The sequence below is a fragment of the Dendrobates tinctorius genome, unplaced genomic scaffold (assembly GCF_039654945.1).
Source record: "Dendrobates tinctorius isolate UK_male_01 unplaced genomic scaffold, ASM3965494v1 ptg000350l, whole genome shotgun sequence".
Lineage (NCBI taxonomy): Eukaryota > Metazoa > Chordata > Amphibia > Anura > Dendrobatidae > Dendrobates > Dendrobates tinctorius.
Genome location: NW_027362016.1, coordinates 2264413 through 2285557, shown reverse-complemented (window position 1 = coordinate 2285557; position 21145 = coordinate 2264413). Strand labels below are relative to the sequence as shown.

General features: G+C 35.7%; 4 non-coding genes across 4 annotated transcripts; all 4 read right to left on the bottom strand.

The window, feature by feature from the left end:
- Nucleotides 1–708: 708 nt before the first annotated feature.
- Nucleotides 709–791, bottom strand: TRNAL-AAG (transfer RNA leucine (anticodon AAG)). Its single transcript has one exon. It is a non-coding gene; the product is annotated as a tRNA-Leu (tRNA).
- A 3951-nt stretch (nucleotides 792–4742) lies between these two features.
- TRNAL-AAG (transfer RNA leucine (anticodon AAG)) lies at nucleotides 4743–4825 on the bottom strand. The gene has a single exon. It is a non-coding gene; the product is annotated as a tRNA-Leu (tRNA).
- Nucleotides 4826–16880: 12055 nt separating this feature from the next.
- On the bottom strand, nucleotides 16881–16963 carry TRNAL-CAG (transfer RNA leucine (anticodon CAG)). Its single transcript has one exon. It is a non-coding gene; the product is annotated as a tRNA-Leu (tRNA).
- A 3899-nt stretch (nucleotides 16964–20862) lies between these two features.
- Nucleotides 20863–20945, bottom strand: TRNAC-GCA (transfer RNA cysteine (anticodon GCA)). The gene is given in 2 exon segments: nucleotides 20863–20897; nucleotides 20902–20945. It is a non-coding gene; the product is annotated as a tRNA-Cys (tRNA).
- Nucleotides 20946–21145: the final 200 nt, after the last annotated feature.

Below are 21145 nucleotides of genomic sequence, written 5' to 3'. Positions count from 1 at the left end.
GTGAATGAGTAGAAAAAGACAGCAATTTTGCCATTGAATTTTTACATTTTCAGTTTGTCTCCATGCACCAGTATAATTCTGACCCTGTGCTTCTAGAATAGGTCATGGTCGCACATAAAACACAATTTGCATGCATAATGTTACATCAAGTTTTATTTTTTATGAGATGCAAACAATTGGAGCAAAAAAGAGACAAAAATTTAGAGAAAATATTTTATTGATTGTTAATGTTAAACGTGAGACCATTTGTCCCAAAATGTGCTGAAACATGTCAGAATGACATGGGCATTTCACATTTTTTAAACTATGATTACCTACTTGTTAAGTTTTTGTTTATTAAGTATCGTTATGGTCTATTGATGTATGAGGTGAAAACTATGAAAGTAGACTTACCAGCAAATCCGTTTCTAGATATATTTCATGACAGCACTGTAGAAGGTTGATTCCCTACCCTAATAGGGACAGAGAACACAAAGAGGTGAAATAGTCCCTCCTCATTAACTGTCCAAAGGATTTTTCTAGTGCCAAAAGAACAACAGACATATGCACAAAAAATCTGTTTGATGTTCCTAGAGTTCTTTTTTGAGAGGACAAATTCAGATTCACTCAAAAGACTCTCAGGAAATTTTTCAAACCCACATTACTAAGTTTTGTTTGACCTCATCTAATCAATAAATGAAGATAAAGTTTCATGAAATTAAATGTTAATGTCAGAAGTGGGATTTGAACCCACGCCTCCAGGGGAGACTGCGACCTTAACGCAGCGCCTTAGACCACTCGGCCATCCTGACTTCGGTATGCAATTGGAACTTAACTCCTTCCATGCTAGTCAGCAGAAATGTTACCATTCCTTGTGATTAAAAACTTGTCACACCACCCCAAAAAAGTCAATAAATAACATTTTTTATATGCGTACTTTTCGTCTGCATTAATTTCTAAACCTCCATTTATTTTGTTTGGATATTAGAAATGTTAGATTTCTCACAAATGCGGTGATGCACCACATTTCTTCAGAAACTACTGTTTGGCCACACAGCAGGGCTTTGAAAGGAAGAGCCCTATTTGGGTTTTGCAATGCAGATTTTGCAGGAATACCTTGCAGATGAAATTTGCAGAGTACCAAAACAGCAGAAAACCTCCCAAAGTGACCACATTTTAGAAATTATTTTGCACAATGAGTTAATCAACACCTGCAATTACTATTGTCAGCCTATAGGTGTTTTCACTCTGAACCATCCAGCATTGCAAGTATGCCAGTTTAGTGCCCAGCTTTTGCTTGCAGAGACAAGCAACCCATACATTTTTAAGTGGGCTCTACTCACTGGAGCAATGTCAAATATGTAGATGCTTTGTCTCACCATTAAAGTAGAAACCTCCTATATTTCAAATTAAAGATGACGGACCTGTGTGGAGCTTGTGTTTTTTGCCTTTTTGACTTTGTCCACAGCATATTTTTTAAGGACATTTGTCTCAGTAATGCCTCAGTGTTTCAAAGTCAAACAAGCTGACTATAATCATTCAGCTAGTGTCTGATAAGTGCTGTCTGTTTCAGCTATCAGGTTACCTTTTAATCCTCTTACAGCTAAGTCAATCTGAAATAAAACAAAATAGAGGAGGAAAAATTACTAAAAAACATTCATGTGTTCAAAAGGAAAAAGTTACCGTTTCTCAAATTTTTAACATTTTGTTTTCTGTAGATAGTTAAGATTTTTAGGCCTTTTGATCATGATCAATCCGTGTGCTTTGTTTAATATCTCCTTAAAATGTAAACGGTGAAGAAAAAGAATTTGCTGAAACCCGGGATTGGACCAGGGACCTTTAGATGTTCAGTCTAACGCTCTCCCAACTGAGCTATTTCGGCCATATCTATACATTTTCTGGGGGGTTTGACACTCTGCAAATGTCAAGTGTCACACCTGGAGGGATATATTATAATTTTTCATTTGACTGTTTTTTGAAGCATGATTTCTATTTGAAACGCCTTCCATTTTGCTGTACATATTTAATAACATTCATTAACTATTTGTGAATGAGTAGAAAAAGACAGCAATTTTGCCATTGAAGTTTTACATTTTCAGTTTGTCTCCATGCACCAGTATAATTCTGACCCTGTGCTTCTAGAATAGGTCATGGTCGCACATAAAACACAATTTGCATGCATAATGTTACATCAAGATTTATTTTTTATGAGATGCAAACAATTGGAGCAAAATAGAGACAAAAATTTAGAGAAAATATTTTATTGATTGTTAATGTTAAAAGTGAGACCATTTGTCCCAAAATGTGCTGAAACATGTCAGAATGACATGGGCATTTCACATTTTTTAAACTATGATTACCTACTTGTTAAGTTTTTGTTTATTAAGTATCGTTATGGTCTATTGATGTATGAGGTGAAAACTATGAAAGTAGACTTACCAGCAAATCCGTTTCTAGATATATTTCATGACAGCACTGTAGAAGGTTGATTCCCTACCCTAATAGGGACAGAGAACACAAAGAGGTGAAATAGTCCCTCCTCATTGACTGTCCAAAGGATTTTTCTAGTGCCAAAAGAACAACAGACATATGCACAAAAAATCTGTTTGATGTTCCTAGAGTTCTTTTTTGAGAGGACAAATTCAGATTCACTCCAAAGACTCTCAGGAAATTTTTCAAAACCACATTACTAAGTTTTGTTTGACCTCATCTAATCAATAAATGAAGATAAAGTTTCTTGAAATTAAATGTTGATGTCAGAAGTGGGAGAAGTGGGAGTCTGCGACCTGAACGCAGCGCCTTAGACCGCTCGGCCATCCTGACTTCGATATGCAATTGGAACTTAACTCCTTCCATGCTAGTCAGCAGAAATGTTACCATTTCTTGTGATTAAAAACTTGTCACACCACCCCAAAAAAGTCAATAAATAACATTTTTTATATGCGTACTTTTCGTCTGCATTAATTTTTAAACCTCCATTTATTTTGTTTGGATATTAGAAATGTTAGATTTCTCACAAATGCGGTGATGCGCCACATTTCTTCAGAAACTACTGTTTGGCCACACAGCAGGGCTTTGAAAGGAAGAGCCCTATTTGGGTTTTGCAATGCAGATTTTGCAGGAATACCTTGCAGATGAAATTTGCAGAGTACCAAAACAGCAGAAAACCTCCCAAAGTGACCACATTTTAGAAATTATTTTGCACAATGAGTTAATCAACACCTGCAATTACTATTGTCAGCCTATAGGTGTTTTCACTCTGAACCATCCAGCATTGCAAGTATGCCAGTTTAGTGCCCAGCTTTTGCTTGCAGAGACAAGCAACCCATACATTTTTAAGTGGGCTCTACTCACTGGAGCAATGTCAAATATGTAGATGCTTTGTCTCACCATTAAAGTAGAAACCTCCTATATTTCAAATTAAATATGACGGACCTGTGTGGAGCTTGTGTTTTTTGCCTTTTTGACTTTGTCCACAGCATATTTTTTAAGGACATTTGTCTCAGTAATGCCTCAGTGTTTCAAAGTCAAACAGGCTGACTATAATCATTCAGCTAGTGTCTGATAAGTGCTGTCTGTTTCAGCTATCAGGTTACCTTTTAATCCTCTTACAGCTAAGTCAATCTGAAATAAAACAAAATAGAGGAAAAATTACTAAAAAACATTCATGTGTTCAAAAGGAAAAAGTTACAATTTCTCAAATTTTTAACATTTTGTTTTCTGTAGATAGGTAAGATTTTTAGGCCTTTTGATCATGATCAGTCCATGTGCTTTGATTAATATCTCCTTAAAATGTAAACGGTGAAGAAAAAGCATTTTGACGAAACCCGGGATTGGACCAGGGACCTTTAGATCTTCAGTCTAACGCTCTCCCAACTGAGCTATTTCAGCCACATCTATACATTTTCTGGGGGGTTTGACACTCTGCAAATGTCAAGTGTCACACCTGGAGGGATATATTATAATTTTTCATTTGACTGTTTTTTGAAGCATGATTTCTATTTGAAACGCCTTCCATTTTGCTGTACATATTTAATAACATTCATTAACTATTTGTGAATGAGTAGAAAAAGACAGCAATTTTGCCATTGAATTTTTACATTTTCAGTTTGTCTCCATGCACCAGTATAATTCTGACCCTGTGCTTCTAGAATAGGTCATGGTCACACATAAAACACAATTTGCATGCATAATGTTACATCAAGTTTTATTTTTTATGAGATGCAAACAATTGGAGCAAAAAAGAGACAAAAATTTAGAGAAAATATTTTATTGATTGTTAATGTTAAAAGTGAGACCATTTGTCCCAAAATGTGCTGAAACATGTCAGAAGGACATGGGCATTTCACATTTTTTAAACTATGATTACCTACTTGTTAAGTTTTTGTTTATTAAGTATCGTTATGGTCTATTGATGTATGAGGTGAAAACTATGAAAGTAGACTTACCAGCAAATCCGTTTCTAGATATATTTCATGACAGCACTGTAGAAGGTTGATTCCCTACCCTAATAGGGACAGAGAACACAAAGAGGTGAAATAGTCCCTCCTCATTGACTGTCCAAAGGATTTTTCTAGTGCCAAAAGAACAACAGACATATGCACAAAAAATCTGTTTGATGTTCCTAGAGTTCTTTTTTGAGAGGACAAATTCAGATTCACTCCAAAGACTCTAAGGAAATTTTTCAAAACCACATTACTAAGTTTTGTTTGACCTCATCTAATCAATAAATGAAGATAAAGTTTCATGAAATTAAATGTTAATGTCAGAAGTGGGATTTGAACCCACACCTCCAGGGGAGACTGCGACCTTAACGCAGCGCCTTAGACCACTCGGCCATCCTGACTTCGGTATGCAATTGGAACTTAACTCCTTCCATGCTAGTCAGCAGAAATGTTACCATTCCTTGTGATTAAAAACTTGTCACACCACCCCAAAAAAGTCAATAAATAACATTTTTTATATGCGTACTTTTCGTCTGCATTAATTTCTAAACCTCCATTTATTTTGTTTGGATATTAGAAATGTTAGATTTCTCACAAATGCGGTGATGCACCACATTTCTTCAGAAACTACTGTTTGGCCACACAGCAGGGCTTTGAAAGGAAGAGCCCTATTTGGGTTTTGCAATGCAGATTTTGCAGGAATACCTTGCAGATGAAATTTGCAGAGTACCAAAACAGCAGAAAACCTCCCAAAGTGACCACATTTTAGAAATTATTTTGCACAATGAGTTAATCAACACCTGCAATTACTATTGTCAGCCTATAGGTGTTTTCACTCTGAACCATCCAGCATTGCAAGTATGCCAGTTTAGTGCCCAGCTTTTGCTTGCAGAGACAAGCAACCCATACATTTTTAAGTGGGCTCTACTCACTGGAGCAATGTCAAATATGTAGATGCTTTGTCTCACCATTAAAGTAGAAACCTCCTATATTTCAAATTAAAGATGACGGACCTGTGTGGAGCTTGTGTTTTTTGCCTTTTTGACTTTGTCCACAGCATATTTTTTAAGGACATTTGTCTCAGTAATGCCTCAGTGTTTCAAAGTCAAACAAGCTGACTATAATCATTCAGCTAGTGTCTGATAAGTGCTGTCTGTTTCAGCTATCAGGTTACCTTTTAATCCTCTTACAGCTAAGTCAATCTGAAATAAAAAAAAATAGAGGAGGAAAAATTACTAAAAAACATTCTTGTGTTCAAAAGGAAAAAGTTACAATTTCTCAAATTTTTAACATTTTGTTTTCTGTAGATAGGTAAGATTTTTAGGCCTTTTGATCATGATCAGTCCATGTGCTTTGATTAATATCTCCTTAAAATGTAAACGGTGAAGAAAAAGCATTTCGATGAAACCCGGGATTGGACCAGTGACCTTTAGATCTTCAGTCTAACGCTCGCCCAACTGAGCTATTTCAGCCATATCTATACATTTTCTGGGGGGTTTGACACTCTGCAAATGTCAAGTGTCACACCTGGAGGGATATATTATAATTTTTCATTTGACTGTTTTTTGAAGCATGATTTCTATTTGAAACGCCTTCCATTTTGCTGTACATATTTAATAACATTCATTAACTATTTGTGAATGAGTAGAAAAAGACAGCAATTTTGCCATTGAATTTTTACATTTTCAGTTTGTCTCCATGCACCAGTATAATTCTGACCCTGTGCTTCTAGAATAGGTCATGGTCGCACATAAAACACAATTTGCATGCATAATGTTACATCAAGTTTTATTTTTTATGAGATGCAAACAATTGGAGCAAAAAAGAGACAAAAATTTAGAGAAAATATTTTATTGATTGTTAATGTTAAAAGTGAGACCATTTGTCCCAAAATGTGCTGAAACATGTCAGAAGGACATGGGCATTTCACATTTTTTAAACTATGATTACCTACTTGTTAAGTTTTTGTTTATTAAGTATCATTATGGTCTATTGATGTATGAGGTGAAAACTATGAAAGTAGACTTACCAGCAAATCCGTTTCTAGATATATTTCATGACAGCACTGTAGAAGGTTGATTCCCTACCCTAATAGGGACAGAGAACACAAAGAGGTGAAATAGTCCCTCCTCATTGACTGTCCAAAGGATTTTTCTAGTGCCAAAAGAACAACAGACATATGCACAAAAAATCTGTTTGATGTTCCTAGAGTTCTTTTTTGAGAGGACAAATTCAGATTCACTCCAAAGACTCTCAGGAAATTTTTCAAAACCACATTACTAAGTTTTGTTTGACCTCATCTAATCAATAAATGAAGATAAAGTTTCTTGAAATTAAATGTTGATGTCAGAAGTGGGATTTGAACCCACACCTCTGAGACTGCGACCTGAACGCAGCGCCTTAGACTGCTCGGCCATCCTGACTTCGTTATGCAATTGGAACTTAACTCCTTCCATGCTAGTCAGCAGAAATGTTACCATTCCTTGTGATTAAAAACTTGTCACACCACCCCAAAAAAGTCAATAAATAACATTTTTTATATGCGTACTTTTCGTCTGCATTAATTTTTAAACCTCCATTTATTTTGTTTGGATATTAGAAATGTTAGATTTCTCACAAATGCGGTGATGCACCACATTTCTTCAGAAACTACTGTTTGGCCACACAGCAGGGCTTTGAAAGGAAGAGCCCTATTTGGGTTTTGCAATGCAGATTTTGCAGGAATACCTTGCAGATGAAATTTGCAGAGTACCAAAACAGCAGAAAACCTCCCAAAGTGACCACATTTTAGAAATTATTTTGCACAATGAGTTAATCAACACCTGCAATTACTATTGTCAGCCTATAGGTGTTTTCACTCTGAACCATCCAGCATTGCAAGTATGCCAGTTTAGTGCCCAGCTTTTGCTTGCAGAGACAAGCAACCTATACATTTTTAAGTGGGCTCTACTCACTGGAGCAATGTCAAATATGTAGATGCTTTGTCTCACCATTAAAGTAGAAACCTCCTATATTTCAAATTAAAGATGACGGACCTGTGTGGAGCTTGTGTTTTTTGCCTTTTTGACTTTGTCCACAGCATATTTTTTAAGGACATTTGTCTCAGTAATGCCTCAGTGTTTCAAAGTCAAACAATCTGACTATAATCATTCAGCTAGTGTCTGATAAGTGCTGTCTGTTTCAGCTATCAGGTTACCTTTTAATCCTCTTACAGCTAAGTCAATCTGAAATAAAACAAAATAGAGGAAAAATTACTAAAAAACATTCATGTGTTCAAAAGGAAAAAGTTACCGTTTCTCAAATTTTTAACATTTTGTTTTCTGTAGATAGTTAAGATTTTTAGGCCTTTTGATCATGATCAGTCCATGTGCTTTGTTTAATATCTCCTTAAAATGTAAACGGTGAAGAAAAAGCATTTTGCCGAAACCCAGGATTGGACCAGGGACCTTTAGATCTTCAGTCTAACGCTCTCCCAAATGAGCTATTTCGGCCATATCTATACATTTTCTTGGGGGTTTGACACTCTGCAAATGTCAAGTGTCACACCTGGAGGGATATATTATAATTTTTCATTTGACTGTTTTTTGAAGCATGATTTCTATTTGAAACGCCTTCCATTTTGCTGTACATATTTAATAACATTCATTAACTATTTGTGAATGAGTAGAAAAAGACAGCAATTTTGCCATTGAATTTTTACATTTTCAGTTTGTCTCCATGCACCAGTATAATTCTGACCCTGTGCTTCTAGAATAGGTCATGGTCGCACATAAAACACAATTTGCATGCATAATGTTACATCAAGTTTTATTTTTTATGAGATGCAAACAATTGGAGCAAAAAAGAGACAAAAATTTAGAGAAAATATTTTATTGATTGTTAAAAGTGAGACCATTTGTCCCAAAATGTGCTGAAACATGTCAGAAGGACATGGGCATTTCACATTTTTTAAACTATGATTACCTACTTGTTAAGTTTTTGTTTATTAAGTATCATTATGGTCTATTGATGTATGAGGTGAAAACTATGAAAGTAGACTTACCAGCAAATCCGTTTCTAGATATATTTCATGACAGCACTGTAGAAGGTTGATTCCCTACCCTAATAGGGACAGAGAACACAAAGAGGTGAAATAGTCCCTCCTCATTGACTGTCCAAAGGATTTTTCTAGTGCCAAAAGAACAACAGACATATGCACAAAAAATCTGTTTGATGTTCCTAGAGTTCTTTTTTGAGAGGACAAATTCAGATTCACTCCAAAGACTCTCAGGAAATTTTTCAAAACCACATTACTAAGTTTTGTTTGACCTCATCTAATCAATAAATGAAGATAAAGTTTCTTGAAAATAAATGTTGATGTCAGAAGTGGCATTTGCACCCACACCTCCAGGGGAGACTGCGACCTGAACACAGCGCCTTAGACCGCTCTGCCATCCTGACTTCGAAATGCAATTGGAACTTAACTCCTTCCATGCTAGTCAGCAGAAATGTTACCATTCCTTGTGATTAAAAACTTGTCACACCACCCCAAAAAAGTCAATAAATAACATTTTTTATATGCGTACTTTTCGTCTGCATTAATTTTTAAACCTCCATTTATTTTGTTTGGATATTAGAAATGTTAGAGTTCTCACAAATGCGGTGATGCACCACATTTCTTCAGAAACTACTGTTTGGCCACACAGCAGGGCTTTGAAAGGAAGAGCCCTATTTGTGTTTTGCAATGCAGATTTTGCAGGAATACCTTGCAGATGAAATTTGCAGAGTACCAAAACAGCAGAAAACCTCCCAAAGTGACCACATTTTAGAAATTATTTTGCACAATGAGTTAATCAACACCTGCAATTACTATTGTCAGCCTATAGGTGTTTTCACTCTGAACCATCCAGCATTGCAAGTATGCCAGTTTAGTGCCCAGCTTTTGCTTGCAGAGACAAGCAACCCATACATTTTTAAGTGGGCTCTACTCACTGGAGCAATGTCAAATATGTAGATGCTTTGTCTCACCATTAAAGTAGAAACCTCCTATATTTCAAATTAAAGATGACGGACCTGTGTGGAGCTTGTGTTTTTTGCCTTTTTGACTTTGTCCACAGCATATTTTTTAAGGACATTTGTCTCAGTAATGCCTCAGTGTTTCAAAGTCAAACAAGCTGACTATAATCATTCAGCTAGTGTCTGATAAGTGCTGTCTGTTTCAGCTATCAGGTTACCTTTTAATCCTCTTACAGCTAAGTCAATCTGAAATAAAACAAAATAGAGGAGGAAAAATTACTAAAAAACATTCATGTGTTCAAAAGGAAAAAGTTACAATTTCTCAAATTTTTAACATTTTGTTTTCTGTAGATAGGTAAGATTTTTAGGCCTTTTGATCATGATCAGTCCATGTGCTTTGATTAATATCTCCTTAAAATGTAAACGGTGAAGAAAAAGCATTTCGATGAAACCCGGGATTGGACCAGTGACCTTTAGATCTTCAGTCTAACGCTCGCCCAACTGAGCTATTTCAGCCATATCTATACATTTTCTGGGGGGTTTGACACTCTGCAAATGTCAAGTGTCACACCTGGAGGGATATATTATAATTTTTCATTTGACTGTTTTTTGAAGCATGATTTCTATTTGAAACGCCTTCCATTTTGCTGTACATATTTAATAACATTCATTAACTATTTGTGAATGAGTAGAAAAAGACAGCAATTTTGCCATTGAATTTTTACATTTTCAGTTTGTCTCCATGCACCAGTATAATTCTGACCCTGTGCTTCTAGAATAGGTCATGGTCGCACATAAAACACAATTTGCATGCATAATGTTACATCAAGTTTTATTTTTTATGAGATGCAAACAATTGGAGCAAAAAAGAGACAAAAATTTAGAGAAAATATTTTATTGATTGTTAATGTTAAAAGTGAGACCATTTGTCCCAAAATGTGCTGAAACATGTCAGAAGGACATGGGCATTTCACATTTTTTAAACTATGATTACCTACTTGTTAAGTTTTTGTTTATTAAGTATCATTATGGTCTATTGATGTATGAGGTGAAAACTATGAAAGTAGACTTACCAGCAAATCCGTTTCTAGATATATTTCATGACAGCACTGTAGAAGGTTGATTCCCTACCCTAATAGGGACAGAGAACACAAAGAGGTGAAATAGTCCCTCCTCATTGACTGTCCAAAGGATTTTTCTAGTGCCAAAAGAACAACAGACATATGCACAAAAAATCTGTTTGATGTTCCTAGAGTTCTTTTTTGAGAGGACAAATTCAGATTCACTCCAAAGACTCTCAGGAAATTTTTCAAAACCACATTACTAAGTTTTGTTTGACCTCATCTAATCAATAAATGAAGATAAAGTTTCTTGAAATTAAATGTTGATGTCAGAAGTGGGATTTGAACCCACACCTCTGAGACTGCGACCTGAACGCAGCGCCTTAGACTGCTCGGCCATCCTGACTTCAATATGCAATTGGAACTTAACTCCTTCCATGCTAGTCAGCAGAAATGTTACCATTCCTTGTGATTAAAAACTTGTCACACCACCCCAAAAAAGTCAATAAATAACATTTTTTATATGCGTACTTTTCGTCTGCATTAATTTTTAAACCTCCATTTATTTTGTTTGGATATTAGAAATGTTAGATTTCTCACAAATGCGGTGATGCACCACATTTCTTCAGAAACTACTGTTTGGCCACACAGCAGGGCTTTGAAAGGAAGAGCCCTATTTGGGTTTTGCAATGCAGATTTTGCAGGAATACCTTGCAGATGAAATTTGCAGAGTACCAAAACAGCAGAAAACCTCCCAAAGTGACCACATTTTAGAAATTATTTTGCACAATGAGTTAATCAACACCTGCAATTACTATTGTCAGCCTATAGGTGTTTTCACTCTGAACCATCCAGCATTGCAAGTATGCCAGTTTAGTGCCCAGCTTTTGCTTGCAGAGACAAGCAACCTATACATTTTTAAGTGGGCTCTACTCACTGGAGCAATGTCAAATATGTAGATGCTTTGTCTCACCATTAAAGTAGAAACCTCCTATATTTCAAATTAAAGATGACGGACCTGTGTGGAGCTTGTGTTTTTTGCCTTTTTGACTTTGTCCACAGCATATTTTTTAAGGACATTTGTCTCAGTAATGCCTCAGTGTTTCAAAGTCAAACAATCTGACTATAATCATTCAGCTAGTGTCTGATAAGTGCTGTCTGTTTCAGCTATCAGGTTACCTTTTAATCCTCTTACAGCTAAGTCAATCTGAAATAAAACAAAATAGAGGAAAAATTACTAAAAAACATTCATGTGTTCAAAAGGAAAAAGTTACCGTTTCTCAAATTTTTAACATTTTGTTTTCTGTAGATAGTTAAGATTTTTAGGCCTTTTGATCATGATCAGTCCATGTGCTTTGTTTAATATCTCCTTAAAATGTAAACGGTGAAGAAAAAGCATTTTGCCGAAACCCAGGATTGGACCAGGGACCTTTAGATCTTCAGTCTAACGCTCTCCCAAATGAGCTATTTCGGCCATATCTATACATTTTCTTGGGGGTTTGACACTCTGCAAATGTCAAGTGTCACACCTGGAGGGATATATTATAATTTTTCATTTGACTGTTTTTTGAAGCATGATTTCTATTTGAAACGCCTTCCATTTTGCTGTACATATTTAATAACATTCATTAACTATTTGTGAATGAGTAGAAAAAGACAGCAATTTTGCCATTGAATTTTTACATTTTCAGTTTGTCTCCATGCACCAGTATAATTCTGACCCTGTGCTTCTAGAATAGGTCATGGTCGCACATAAAACACAATTTGCATGCATAATGCTACATCAAGTTTTATTTTTTATGAGATGCAAACAATTGGAGCAAAAAAGAGACAAAAATTTAGAGAAAATATTTTATTGATTGTTAAAAGTGAGACCATTTGTCCCAAAATGTGCTGAAACATGTCAGAATGACATGGGCATTTCACATTTTTTAAACTATGATTACCTACTTGTTAAGTTTTTGTTTATTAAGTATCATTATGGTCTATTGATGTATGAGGTGAAAACTATGAAAGTAGACTTACCAGCAAATCCGTTTCTAGATATATTTCATGACAGCACTGTAGAAGGTTGATTCCCTACCCTAATAGGGACAGAGAACACAAAGAGGTGAAATAGTCCCTCCTCATTGACTGTCCAAAGGATTTTTCTAGTGCCAAAAGAACAACAGACATATGCACAAAAAATCTGTTTGATGTTCCTAGAGTTCTTTTTTGAGAGGACAAATTCAGATTCACTCCAAAGACTCTCAGGAAATTTTTCAAAACCACATTACTAAGTTTTGTTTGACCTCATCTAATCAATAAATGAAGATAAAGTTTCTTGAAAATAAATGTTGATGTCAGAAGTGGCATTTGCACCCACACCTCCAGGGGAGACTGCGACCTGAACACAGCGCCTTAGACCGCTCTGCCATCCTGACTTCGAAATGCAATTGGAACTTAACTCCTTCCATGCTAGTCAGCAGAAATGTTACCATTCCTTGTGATTAAAAACTTGTCACACCACCCCAAAAAAGTCAATAAATAACATTTTTTATATGCGTACTTTTCGTCTGCATTAATTTTTAAACCTCCATTTATTTTGTTTGGATATTAGAAATGTTAGAGTTCTCACAAATGCGGTGATGCACCACATTTCTTCAGAAACTACTGTTTGGCCACACAGCAGGGCTTTGAAAGGAAGAGCCCTATTTGGGTTTTGCAATGCAGATTTTGCAGGAATACCTTGCAGATGAAATTTGCAGAGTACCAAAACAGCAGAAAACCTCCCAAAGTGACCACATTTTAGAAATTATTTTGCACAATGAGTTAATCAACACCTGCAATTACTATTGTCAGCCTATAGGTGTTTTCACTCTGAACCATCCAGCATTGCAAGTATGCCAGTTTAGTGCCCAGCTTTTGCTTGCAGAGACAAGCAACCTATACATTTTTAAGTGGGCTCTACTCACTGGAGCAATGTCAAATATGTAGATGCTTTGTCTCACCATTAAAGTAGAAACCTCCTATATTTCAAATTAAAGATGACGGACCTGTGTGGAGCTTGTGTTTTTTGCCTTTTTGACTTTGTCCACAGCATATTTTTTAAGGACATTTGTCTCAGTAATGCCTCAGTGTTTCAAAGTCAAACAATCTGACTATAATCATTCAGCTAGTGTCTGATAAGTGCTGTCTGTTTCAGCTATCAGGTTACCTTTTAATCCTCTTACAGCTAAGTCAATCTGAAATAAAACAAAATAGAGGAAAAATTACTAAAAAACATTCATGTGTTCAAAAGGAAAAAGTTACCGTTTCTCAAATTTTTAACATTTTGTTTTCTGTAGATAGTTAAGATTTTTAGGCCTTTTGATCATGATCAGTCCATGTGCTTTGTTTAATATCTCCTTAAAATGTAAACGGTGAAGAAAAAGCATTTTGCCGAAACCCGGGACCTTTAGATCTTCAGTCTAACGCTCTCCCAACTGAGCTATTTCGGCCATATCTATACATTTTCTTGGAGGTTTGACACTCTGCAAATGTCAAGTGTCACACCTGGAGGGATATATTACAATTTTTCATTTGACTGTTTTTTGAAGCATGATTTCTATTTGAAACGCCTTCCATTTTGCTGTACATATTTAATAACATTCATTAACTATTTGTGAATGAGTAGAAAAAGACAGCAATTTTGCCATTGAATTTTTACATTTTCAGTTTGTCTCCATGCACCAGTATAATCCTGACCCTGTGCTTCTAGAATAGGTCATGGTCGCACATAAAACACAATTTGCATGCATAATGTTACATCAAGTTTTATTTTTTATGAGATGCAAACAATTGGAGCAAAAAAGAGACAAAAATTTAGAGAAAATATTTTATTGATTGTTAATGTTAAAAGTGAGACCATTTGTCCCAAAATGTGCTGAAACATGTCAGAAGGACATGGGCATTTCACATTTTTTAAACTATGATTACCTACTTGTTAAGTTTTTGTTTATTAAGTATCGTTATGGTCTATTGATGTATGAGGTGAAAACTATGAAAGTAGACTTACCAGCAAATCCGTTTCTAGATATATTTCATGACAGCACCGTAGAAGGTTGATTCCCTACCCTAATAGGGACAGAGAACACAAAGAGGTGAAATAGTCCCTCCTCATTGACTGTCCAAAGGATTTTTCTAGTGCCAAAAGAACAACAGACATATGCACAAAAAATCTGTTTGATGTTCTTTTTTGAGAGGACAAATTCAGATTCACTCCAAAGACTCTCAGGAAATTTTTCAAAACCACATTACTAAGTTTTGTTTGACCTCATATCATCAATAAATGAAGATAAAGTTTCTTGAAATTAAATGTTGATGTCAGAAGTGGATTTGAACCCACCTCCAGGGGAGACTGGAGAAGTGGATTTGAACCCACACCTCCAGGGGAGACTGCGACCTAAACGCAGCGCCTTAGACCGCTCGGCCATCCTAACTTCAATATGCAATTGGAACTTAACTCCTTCCATGCTAGTCAGCAGAAATGTTACCATTCCTTGTGATTACAAACTTGTCACACCACCCCAAAAAAGTCAATAAGTAACATTTTTTATATGCGTACTTTTCGTCTGCATTAATTTTTAAACCTCCATTTATTTTGTTTGGATATTAGAAATGTTAGATTTCTCACAAATGCGGTGATGCACCACATTTCTTCAGAAACTACTGTTTGGCCACACAGCAGGGCTTTGAAAGGAAGAGCCCTATTTGGGTTTTGCAATGCAGATTTTGCAGGAATACCTTGCAGATGAAATTTGCAGAGTACCAAAACAGCAGAAAACCTCCCAAAGTGACCACATTTTAGAAATTATTTTGCACAATGAGTTAATCAACACCTGCAATTACTATTGTCAGCCTATAGGTGTTTTCACTCTGAACCATCCAGCATTGCAAGTATGCCAGTTTAGTGCCCAGCTTTTGCTTGCAGAGACAAGCAACCCATACATTTTTAAGTGGGCTCTACTCACTGGAGCAATGTCAAATATGTAGATGCTTTGTCTCACCATTAAAGTAGAAACCTCCTATATTTCAAATTAAAGATGACGGACCTGTGTGGAGCTTGTGTTTTTTGCCTTTTTGACTTTGTCCACAGCATATTTTTTAAGGACATTTGTCTCAGTAATGCCTCAGTGTTTCAAAGTCAAACAAGCTGACTATAATCATTCAGCTAGTGTCTGATAAGTGCTGTCTGTTTCAGCTATCAGGTTACCTTTTAATCCTCTTACAGCTAAGTCAATCTGAAATAAAACAAAATAGAGGAAAAATTACTAAAAAACATTCATGTGTTCAAAAGGAAAAAGTTACCGTTTCTCAAATTTTTAACATTTTGTTTTCTGTAGATAGTTAAGATTTTTAGGCCTTTTGATCATGATCAGTCCATGTGCTTTGTTTAATATCTCCTTAAAATGTAAACGGTGAAGAAAAAGCATTTTGCCGAAACCTGGGATTGGACCAGGGACCTTTAGATCTTCAGTCTAACTCTCTCCCAACTGAGCTATTTCGGCCATATCTATACATTTTCTGGGGGGTTTGACACTCTGCAAATGTCAAGTGTCACACCTGGAGGGATATATTATAATTTTTCATTTGACTGTTTTTTGAAGCATGATTTCTATTTGAAACGCCTTCCATTTTGCTGTACATATTTAATAACATTCATTAACTATTTGTGAATGAGTAGAAAAAGACAGCAATTTTGCCATTGAATTTTTACATTTTCAGTTTGTCTCCATGCACCAGTATAATTCTGACAATGTGCTTCTAGAATAGGTCATGGTCGCACATAAAATACAATTTGCATGCATAATGTTACATCAAGTTTTATTTTTTATGAGATGCAAACAATTGGAGCAAAAAAGAGACAAAAATTTAGAGAAAATATTTTATTGATTGTTAATGTTAAAAGTGAGACCATTTGTCCCAAAATGTGCTGAAACATGTCAGAAGGACATGGGCTTTTCACATTTTTTAAACTATGATTACCTACTTGTTAAGTTTTTGTTTATTAAGTATCGTTATGGTCTATTGATGTATGAGGTGAAAACTATGAAAGTAGACTTACCAGCAAATCCGTTTCTAGATATATTTCATGACAGCACTGTAGAAGGTTGATTCCCTACCCTAATAGGGACAGAGAACACAAAGAGGTGAAATAGTCCCTCCTCATTGACTGTCCAAAGGATTTTTCTAGTGCCAAAAGAACAACAGACATATGCACAAAAAATCTGTTTGATGTTACTAGAGTTCTTTTTTGAGAGGACAAATTCAGATTCACTCCAAAGACTCTCAGGAAATTTTTCAAAACCACATTACTAAGTTTTGTTTGACCTCATCTAATCAATAAATGAAGATAAAGTTTCTTGAAATTAAATGTTGATGTCAGAAGTGGGATTTGAACCCACGCCTCCAGGGGAGACTGCGACCTGAACACAGCGCCTTAGACCGCTCGGCCATCCTGACTTCGAAAAGCAATTGGAACTTAACTCCTTCCATGCTAGTCAGCAGAAATGTTACCATTCCTTGTGATTAAAAACTTGTCACACCACCCCAAAAAAGTCAATAAATAACATTTTTTATATGCGTACTTTTCGTCTGCATTAATTTTTAAACCTCCATTTATTTTGTTTGGATATTAGAAATGTTAGATTTCTCACAAATGCGGTGATGCACCACATTTCTTCAGAAACTACTGTTTGGCCACACAGCAGGGCTTTGAAAGGAAGAGCCCTATTTGGGTTTTGCAATGCAGATTTTGCAGGAATACCTTGCAGATGAAATTTGCAGAGTACCAAAACAGCAGAAAACCTCCCAAAGTGACCACATTTTAGAAATTATTTTGCACAATGAGTTAATCAACACCTGCAATTACTATTGTCAGCCTATAGGTGTTTTCACTCTGAACCATCCAGCATTGCAAGTATGCCAGTTTAGTGCCCAGCTTTTGCTTGCAGAGACAAGCAACCCATACATTTTTAAGTGGGCTCTACTCACTGGAGCAATGTCAAATATGTAGATGCTTTGTCTCACCATTAAAGTAGAAACCTCCTATATTTCAAATTAAAGATGACGGACCTGTGTGGAGCTTGTGTTTTTTGCCTTTTTGACTTTGTCCACAGCATATCTTTTAAGGACATTTGTCTCAGTAATGCCTCAGTGTTTCAAAGTCAAACAAGCTGACTATAATCATTCAGCTAGTGTCTGATAAGTGCTGTCTGTTTCAGCTATCAGGTTACCTTTTAATCCTCTTACAGCTAAGTCAATCTGAAATAAAACAAAATAGAGGAAAAATTACTAAAAAACATTCATGTGTTCAAAAGAAAAAAGTTACCGTTTCTCAAATTTTTAACATTTTGTTTTCTGTAGATAGTTAAGATTTTTAGGCCATTTGATCATGATCAGTTCATGTGCTTTGTTTAATATCTCCTTAAAATGTAAACGGTGAAGAAAAAGCATTTGGCCGAAACCCAGGATTGGACAAGGGACCTTTAGATCTTCAGTCTAACGCTCTCCCAACTGAGCTATTTCTGCCATATCTATACATTTTCTGGGGGTTTTGACACTCTGCAAATGTCAAGTGTCACACCTGGAGGGATATATTATAATTTTTCATTTGACTGTTTTTTGAAGCATGATTTCTATTTGAAACGCCTTCCATTTTGCTGTACATATTTAATAACATTCATTAACTATTTGTGAATGAGTAGAAAAAGACAGCAATTTTGCCATTGAATTTTTACATTTTCAGTTTGTCTCCATGCACCAGTATAATTCTGACCCTGTGCTTCTAGAATAGGTCATGGTCGCACATAAAACACAATTTGCATGCATAATGTTACATCAAGTTTTATTTTTTATGAGATGCAAACAATTGGAGCAAAAAAGAGACAAAAATTTAGAGAAAATATTTTATTGATTGTTAAAAGTGAGACCATTTGTCCCAAAATGTGCTGAAACATGTCAGAATGACATGGGCATTTCACATTTTTTAAACTATGATTACCTACTTGTTAAGTTTTTGTTTATTAAGTATCGTTATGGTCTATTGATGTATGAGGTGAAAACTATGAAAGTAGACTTACCAGCAAATCCGTTTCTAGATATATTTCATGACAGCGCTGTAGAAGGTTGATTCCCTACCCTAATAGGGACAGAGAACACAAAGAGGTGAAATAGTCCCTCCTCATTGACTGTCCAAAGGATTTTTCTAGTGCCAAAAGAACAACAGACATATGCACAAAAAATCTGTTTGATGTTCCTAGAGTTCTTTTTTGAGAGGACAAATTCAGATTCACTCCAAAGACTCTCAGGAAATTTTTCAAAACCACATTACATGAAGATAAAGTTTCTTGAAATTAAATGTTGATGTCAGAAGTGGGATTTGAACCCACACCTCCAGGGGAGACTGCGACCTGAACGCAGCACCTTAGACTGCTCGGCCATCCTGACTTCAATATGCAATTGGAACTTAACTCCTTCCATGCTAGTCAGCAGAAATGTTACCATTCCTTGTGATTAAAAACTTGTCACACCACCCCAAAAAAGTCAATAAATAACATTTTTTATATGCGTACTTTTCGTCTGCATTAATTTTTAAACCTCCATTTATTTTGTTTGGATATTAGAAATGTTAGATTTCTCACAAATGCAGTGATGCACCACATTTCTTCAGAAACTACTGTTTGGCCACACAGCAGGACTTTGAAAGGAAGAGCCCTATTTGGGTTTTGCAATGCAGATTTTGCAGGAATACCTTGCAGGTGAAATTTGCAGAGTACCAAAACAGCAGAAAACCTCCCAAAGTGACCACATTTTAGAAATTATTTTGCACAATGAGTTAATCAACACCTGCAATTACTATTGTCAGCCTATAGGTGTTTTCACTCTGAACCATCCAGCATTGCAAGTATGCCAGTTTAGTGCCCAGCTTTTGCTTGCAAAGACAAGCAACCCATACATTTTTAAGTGGGCTCTACTCACTGGAGCAATGTCAAATATGTAGATGCTTTGTCTCACCATTAAAGTAGAAACCTCCTATATTTCAAATTAAAGATGACGGACCTGTGTGGAGCTTGTGTTTTTTGCCTTTTTGACTTTGTCCACAGCATATTTTTTAAGGACATTTGTCTCAGTAATGCCTCAGTGTTTCAAAGTCAAACAAGCTGACTATAATCATTCAGCTAGTGTCTGATAAGTGCTGTCTGTTTCAGCTATCAGGTTACCTTTTAATCCTCTTACAGCTAAGTAAATCTGAAATAAAACAAAATAGAGGAAAAATTACTAAAAAACATTCATGTGTTCAAAAGGAAAAAGTTACCGTTTCTCAAATTTTTAACATTTTGTTTTCTGTAGATAGTTAAGATTTTTAGGCCTTTTGATCATGATCAGTCCATGTGCTTTGTTTAATATCTCCTTAAAATGTAAACGGTGAAGAAAAAGCATTTTGCCGAAACCCGGGACCTTTAGATCTTCAGTCTAACGCTCTCCCAACTGAGCTATTTCTGCCATATCTATACATTTTCTGGGGGGTTTGACACTCTGCAAATGTCAAGTGTCACACCTGGAGGGATATATTATAATTTTTCATTTGACTGTTTTTTGAAGCATGATTTCTATTTGAAACGCCTTCCATTTTGCTGTACATATTTAATAACATTCATTAACTATTTGTGAATGAGTAGAAAAAGACAGCAATTTTGCCATTGAATTTTTACATTTTCAGTTTGTCTCCATGCACCAGTATAATTCTGACCCTGTGCTTCTAGAATAGGTCATGGTCGCACATAAAACACAATTTGCATGCATAATGTTACATCAAGTTTTATTTTTTATGAGATGCAAACAATTGGAGCAAAAAAGAGACAAAAATTTAGAGAAAATATTTTATTGATTGTTAAAAGTGAGACCATTTGTCCCAAAATGTGCTGAAACATGTCAGAATGACATGGGCATTTCACATTTTTTAAACTATGATTACCTACTTGTTAAGTTTTTGTTTATTAAGTATCGTTATGGTCTATTGATGTATGAGGTGAAAACTATGAAAGTAGACTTACCAGCAAATCCGTTTATAGATATATTTCATGACAGCACCGTAGAAGGTTGATTCCCTACCCTAATAGGGACAGAGAACACAAAGAGGTGAAATAGTCCCTCCTCATTGACTGTCCAAAGGATTTTTCTAGTGCCAAAAGAACAACAGACATATGCACAAAAAATCTGTTTGATGTTCTTTTTTGAGAGGACAAATTCGGATTCACTCCAAAGACTCTCAGGAAATTTTTCAAAACCACATTACTAAGTTTTGTTTGACCTCATCTCATCAATAAATGAAGATAAAGTTTCTTGAAATTAAATGTTGATGTCAGAAGTGGGATTTGAACCCACAGCTCCAGGTGAGACTGCAACCTGAACGCAGCGCCTTAGACCGCTCGGCCATCCTGACTTCGATATGCAATTGGAACTTAACTCCTTCCATGCTAGTCAGCAGAAATGTTACCATTCCTTGTGATTAAAAACTTGTCACACCACCCCAAAAAAGTCAATAAATAACATTTTTTATATGCGTACTTTTCGTCTGCATTAATTTTTAAACCTCCATTTATTTTGTTTGGATATTAGAAATGTTAGATTTCTCACAAATGC